We start from the raw sequence: 7,055 nt of genomic DNA, 5'->3' as shown, positions 1-7,055 counted from the left end.
TCCTACCTGTGGTGACTGCATGATGTGGAGGCTAAGAGTGTACAGTGTGTAAAGTGCGTGAGTTAAAGTGCCAGCTCTGCTCCCCACAGCTGTGTGACTGTGTGACTTTAGACATGTTGGCACAGTCAAGACCTTCTTGGTCAACTTCTCCTTGCACAAAGTCTAAATTAATTCACAAGTTAGACTTTCCCTGAATACTAATTGGATTCCAAATAGATGGCTAAGTTCCCTTTTCCATGTGGCTTGGGCCAGATGCTTGTCCTTGTCTTGTGCATCTGTGGTCAGGAAGTGGGTTGTGATCATAGTGACGGCATTTCGCAGAATCACCTTATCAAGAAAATAGGGAAGAAAGGAAGGTTTCCACAAGGGGCATAGAGAAAGTGGACAGATCCCCATAAAAAGGAGCAATGTGTGAGGAAAAGAAGAGCAGCTTTCTACCCCAGAGTTTGATGATACTGTTATGGTGGAATCTAAGAAACCGTTTTCAGCCTTCATTTTACTTGACTTCTTAACAGTAGTTGGCACAACTCACCAAACCACTTTGTAAACGGCCTTTCCTTGGTGGCCAAGACATCTATTTCTTTTACACTTTTTCAGCTCTTTCTTGTGTCTTTGCCCGACACCAGATTCCCACACAACCCACAGGCCAATGACCAAAGCTTGACAGTTCCACACTGTCCTCTCAACCACTCTCCTGGTATTTTCTCACGAGAATTCTCTTTTGAACTCGCTGCTGATCCACAATTCTCCCATTCAGTGATCTGTGCACGCTGTCTGCAGGAACAGGCACAGTGAACAGGGGCGACTTCACCAGGGCTTCTAGGCTCAGAACTTCATTAATGATTCTAGAAAGACACACAGGGATCCCTCGTACTCACAGTCACAGCTTAATGGAAAGGTCCTATGAAATGTCAAAAAGATACTTCATTTAAAGTCTTCAAAGTGCACTTGTTTCTTCAAGGCTGAGTTGTTGGCTGGTAGTTTAAGTAAACAGGAGTGATGGGAAGTCTGGTTGGTTACACATTGCCTGGATGTTTTCATGGAAAATTCTTATGCAAATAAACATTGTACTGTGATGTCCAGTGGTGCTGAGGGACATCACGGTTAAAACTAAGAAAATGAAAATAAGACAGGATGGTGGCGACGATGATCATGAGGAGGAGAATGGTAAGTCACCCCCAGTCCCATCATTCAAAGGCTGTCAGGATTATGGGTGAGATCTTTTTCTAGAAGCATAGATCCAAAAATGTAAGTTAAGAGTGTGGATATATATTTCATGAGCTGAGTTTCTGATTCCAGCCCCATACGTAGCAACGATCCGACCTTGCTCGTGTGTTCTGATGTCTCCCTCGGTTAGTTCCCCGTCTGTGAGGTCATTGTGTCAATACGACCTGTTGGACAGGATGGTGAGAATTTAACCATGCAGCTTTAGTTGAGTCTGGGGTCAAGCCATGCAGAGACCTTAGCTCTTCTTATTTTAATATAAACTTTATCATCTAAATCTGTCGCATAGACCATTAATACTTATAATATAAAATGTGAGTATACAGGTTTCTAATACTACAGGCAACTCTGCTCTAATTTGAGTTGTCATTTTATGATAAGAAATTTTCATGATGTAACATTCACATTCACATATCATTTTTTTGTAGCTAAAAATAAAAAGATATGTGTAATCAACCCTTTTCATTGACATTTAAGCTCTTTCAAAAATTTTGCAATTACAAATAATGTTGTGATGAGTCTGTTTATATGTACTCTCTTTTTAAGGACACATTTCAGAAATGAAATGATTGAATTAAATATTTTGGATATTTATAAAACTTTTGATACATATTGCTGCATTGCTCTCACAAGGGATTGTAACAATTTACACAAGATTGCAATCCATGAGATTTTGTGTCTTTACTTAAAACCATTCCATACTGACTTTTCAAAAAGAGATCTTTGCAAATTTGATATTTAAGTAACAAGACTTCATTGTGATGATTTAAGTCTTGGGTGACTTTAAATACAGAGGAGTTAGATCATTTTCTCATTTCTTTATAAACAAATGCATTTCCACTATGAAAAAAGTATTCTTTTCTCATTTATGCAAAGACATCTAAGTACTTTTCCTATTGATTTATTTGAACTGTCTCTTCATTATTCATGGTGATCCTCTCACAAATCTACTACAAATAGGATTTCTCAGTAATAAATATACATGGTCTTTTTATATACCATTGGCTTTTCTGCTCATTGCTTTGTTTTAACTTGCAAGCCATCTAATCTTTTGTTTCATCTACACCTTCTACCATTAGAAAGGACTTCTGCCAGCAGAGCAATAATTTTCAAAATTTTGTCTACAGCATCAAAATGACCAGGAATTCTTATTAAAATTAACTGTACCAATCCAAATCCTCTTGGGAAGAACCTGAAAATCTGTACTTTGCATTTTTTTGTGATTCTTATTTTTAAAAAAATTGGAGAAACACTGCGTTGGTGATATGAGTTGCTATTTTCTTCTAGGCTTAGGGTATCCAATGGCTCATATTGTAGTACTTTATTTTGATGAGAGGTATATGAACATTTTTTATTCAAAAGGAGAGGCATTAACTCACTCATATATATAACTTTATAAATTTATCACTTAAAAGCACAGTTGTTAAGATTTAGGGATGCATTTCTGCTTTATATTTTTGTTCTTTCCTCTTTCTGTTTAGGTGTGGGTCAATCACATTCTTTGGATTTTTTTGTAGCTTTATAGTGTTTTAATAGCTGATAAGATTAGTTCTCCCACATTAGACTTCTGTTTTAAAACAATTCTTTGCTATTTTTACATTCTTATATTTTACAAGATAAATTTGGATAAATCCTTCCTAGTTAAGTAGTCATTTTGTCATGATTTTGATAGAAATTGCTTTATACTTAAAAGCTATTTGAAAAGAAATAATAGTCTTTAGTCTTCTCATCCAGAAGTATGATCTACATTCTGATTATTCAAGTATTATTTTATGTTTCTCAGTGATATTTGTATTTTTCAATAAATAACCCTGCACATTTCTTCTTGAAAATGCTTCTGTTTTTTTTTAAATTCTATTTAGTTTATTTTGATATGTATAATTGGATATTTTTTGATTAGTTCATTTTAATCCTGTTTTTGCTGAATATATGTGTACTATTTATTCAGTTTGTTGAATTCTTGATCTCAACGGTTCTTTGGGTGATTTCTTTGTGTAAAAGTTTCTTAACTTATTATCTATTGGTACATAGCTTTTTTTTTCCCAAACAGCGTTGCTTTGTACAATATTTTTTTCTGTTTTTATCTGTGCAGTATAGTTACACATAGTAGCAGGGATTATTTGACATATTCATAGATGTATGTAACATAATCGGTCCATTTCAAACCCCATTTCCTTCCCTCTAGCCTCCGCCATCCCTATCCTCTGGGGACAATATTTATCTCACAGTTTTTGTGTGTCCAGAATTGATCTGCAGCTCGCTGGCTCTTCTGGTTCAGAAGGTCACAGGCTGTGAGCAAGTGTCACACAGGGCCACATGGTCACCTCAAGGCTCCCCTGTGGGATGAACCTTTCCAGGCTCACTCACATGACTTTGGGTGGGATTCATTTCTTCATGGGCTATTGGGTTGAAGGCCTCGGCTTCTTCCTGGCTACTGACCAGTGGCCACTTGATGTCCTGCCACATGAAATCTCTACTGGCAGCTGTGTAAGAGTGAGAAGAACAAGAGAGGGGAGAGAGAAAGGTCAACATTTTCACAACTTGATTTTGGAAATGGCTTTCCATCATCTTTGCTGCATTCCATTGGTTAGAACTGAGTCCCTGGGTAGGTCCAGCCCGCCCTCAAGGGAAGGACTGTGCACAAGGAGGGTGGGGATCATGGGTGTCAGCTTGAAATCTGCCCACTTCAGGAACATTTTTACAGATTTAATGAATAATTCCAACCATAATTTTAAAATTAAGTTACTCTTTCTACTGCCAAGTAATCCCAAAAGCACTCACTTTCAACAAACTAGAAAGACTGGAGATTTCTGTATAAGAATTCCACAGCTGGATGTCTGAACTTTTGGTTGCTTTTGCAGAGCTCCTGGATTGGACACAATGCTCTAACCACACCTGACCCAGAGCATATTTAGCCAGAACGTGATCACATCAGCCCAGGCACCTACTCTTCTGTATGCATAACTTTTTCTTCTCATACAATCCCCGATAGGCAAATGGTGTTCAGGGTACAGTGCTGGGTGATGTATAAAATTTCAGGGTATATAAAGTGGAGAATGGTTCTTCTCTTGCTTAATCTCCAAACCAGAGTGGGACTGTACTTTATTAGTGAAGAATTAAGTTGACGTCTCTTTCATTTCTTTTGAAATAGAGAATCGAAAGTTCAAGGGGCTTCTGCAGTGTTCAGAAGTTTGCAATCCAGGACTCTACAAGCACTACAGAAAATGACACTAATCGCTTAAGGGAGTTGGAAACTGAGTGCTTTATTCCATCTTCAAGGAGAAAGAAACAGTCAATGATTCCTTCTTGCAACAAAAGATGCTTTCGTCTGCACCCAGTTAAAAGGAGGAAATAAAAGAGGTGTTAAGTGGGAATTGACAAGTAAGCCTGGACTGCCAAAGCCAAGTGATAATGAGCTTCCACATTTTCAGATCTCTCCTCCATTATCATATCCATACTGTCATGATACGTGTTTTCTCAACCAAACCCAGGTATTGGACCAAAGATTTTTCTTGAAAACCAGGTAGTTGAATTTAACAATAATGAAAACAACTCTGATTGTGTAAGTAAATCCTTGTGATGAAAAAGATACAGCATGGAGTTTGGAATTCCAACCTGGGTTTGAATTTGGCCATTCCACTCCAAGTTCATAGCTCATGCAGCCTTGGAAAACTGCCTCTCTGAGTCTGTTGCATATCTGGCAAAGATAACCCCTTGCTCATGTATCTGTGTTCATTCAACACATGTTTATTGAGCACCTATTTATGTAGCAGACATTGGTTTTTATTCTAGAGATATGATAGTAAATCAAGTGGTGTCTTAGTAAGAAGATAGAAGTAATCAGATGTACAAGTGAATTCAATAATGATATGTGATGAATAGGGTTGATTTGATTGCCTCTGAGGTCAGGGAAGTCTTCCTGGAGGAGTTGGTCAATTCTTAAACTTTAAGGATGGGAAGACTGAGGTCAGGAGAAGACACAGGATTGTGCCCTACAATGCCATACTTTGGATTAATCCAGGGTATTCCGCCTGCAGTTAATTGAGTTGCTCTGCTTTACCCTCTGGTCTGTGCAGCTGAAGATATTAAAGTCCTGGAAATTGTGAGTTTAGCTTTTTCCACTTCTGGAATCTGGTCTGGAACTCTCTTGACTCCCAGCTGAGTGGTCCTTGTCCTGAGAGTGCTGACAACTCCCTGTCCTACATAGCTACAGATTCAGAGAACATTCAGGAGGTTGAGTGCAGCAAAGAAATAAGCTGGGAACAGTGGACACAGACAGAAAAGTTCTGCACCTACTACAGTCCTGTCCCCTCACATCTGTGCTCCTCATTCTTCATCCTAACACTCTGATCTGATGCACTTGCTGCATGCCTGACAGCCCTCTACCATCAGAATAAAGCCAAATCCCAGCCAGGAAGGGGTGACTTCATGGTCTGGCACCTACTCACCACTACGTCTTTCGCACTCACCACTCCTCGTATCACTATCTGGAAACACTGAGCTCATTGCCATTTCAAAAAATGTGCTCTGCTCCCTGGTGTCTCTGGATTTTGCATGTGTTTTTCTGTCTAGCTGCAATGTCTCTCTCTGTTCCCTTGATTTACCCCAAACAAGCTATTCATCCTTTGAGCTTTGATTTGACGTCAACATCTCTGGTCAACCATCAAGAATTCCCATGGTGCAGGGAAGGCACTTGGCACAGTGTTGTACTAAGCTCCATCACCTCACCTGACACCCTTCACCCCTGCACCCCTGAGCAGACTATCGTCTCTCCTCTTGTCCCCAGCCCATTAGACCATATTTTCACTTAACTGAGCCATGATAGAAAGACAACAAAAAAAGTGGTTGAATAAATTGACGAGAGGTGTTTATATGGAAAACCACAGACATAAGTAGGTCTCACTAAGAATTTGGAACTTTCTTTTGAGCTTTATTGGTATGTAATTGGTATACAAAATAGCATAGATTTTAAGCATACAGCATAGATATCTCGTAAACATAAACACGGTTAAATGATTATCACAATGAAGCTAATTAACATATCCATCACCTCACAAAGTTTGTTACCTTGGTGTATGTCCATGTGGGGTAATAGAAGGTCAGATCAACTCTGGCAAATTTCAAGTTCATGACACAGTATTGTCAACTCTAGTCACCATGTTGTATATTGGATCTCTAACTTGCTCATCCTCTGTCACTGAATCATGCACCTTCAATCTTTCCCTATTTTGCTTTGCCTTTCTATGCCTGGTTTATTTCAGTTGGTATAATATCCACCAGTTTCATCTGCATAGTTGCAAATAGCAGCACTTCCTGCTTCTTAAAAAGCTCGATAGTGCCCTATGGTGTGTGAGGATGCGCTTGCATACACACGTGTACAGGTTTGCTGTTATCGATCTGTTCATATTTTCTATTTCCTCATCATGCAGTCTTAGTAGGCTGCATGCATCTAGAAATATAATCATTTCTTCTGGGTTGGTAGCTTTGTTGGAATATCATGGTTCATAGTAGTCTCAATGGTCCTTTGTATATCTGTGGTACCGATTGTAATGTTTTCTCTTTAATTTCTAATTTAGTTTTTGAGTCCTCTTGCTCTATTTTCTTAGTTAACCCAGCTAAAGGCTTATCATCCTTTCAATAGAAACGACTCTTAGTTCCACTGATTTTTGTTCTCAATCGCCTTTCTTGTTGCTAGGAATCTGAGGACTCAGGAGAGAACAGGGCCGTGGAAGAGGTATTAGTCTTCTCTAGGACTAGATCATACTGTGAATTTGTGCTGAAAACTGTGTTGGACTTCTCAGATCTAAAAGGAGGCCTGTGTGAGAGACATT

At 38.9% G+C, this 7,055-nt stretch overlaps 1 long non-coding RNA gene across 1 annotated transcript; it reads left to right on the top strand.

The window, feature by feature from the left end:
* Positions 1-1,098: 1,098 nt before the first annotated feature.
* On the top strand, positions 1,099-4,777 carry LOC144366486 (uncharacterized). Its single transcript, XR_013425545.1, has 2 exons — positions 1,099-1,167; positions 4,376-4,777. It is a non-coding gene; the product is annotated as an uncharacterized LOC144366486 (long non-coding RNA).
* Positions 4,778-7,055: the final 2,278 nt, after the last annotated feature.

Source organism: Ictidomys tridecemlineatus, chromosome 9, assembly GCF_052094955.1.
Source record: "Ictidomys tridecemlineatus isolate mIctTri1 chromosome 9, mIctTri1.hap1, whole genome shotgun sequence".
Taxonomy (NCBI): Eukaryota; Metazoa; Chordata; class Mammalia; order Rodentia; family Sciuridae; genus Ictidomys; species Ictidomys tridecemlineatus.
This window is presented reverse-complemented; position numbering and strand designations above follow the sequence as displayed.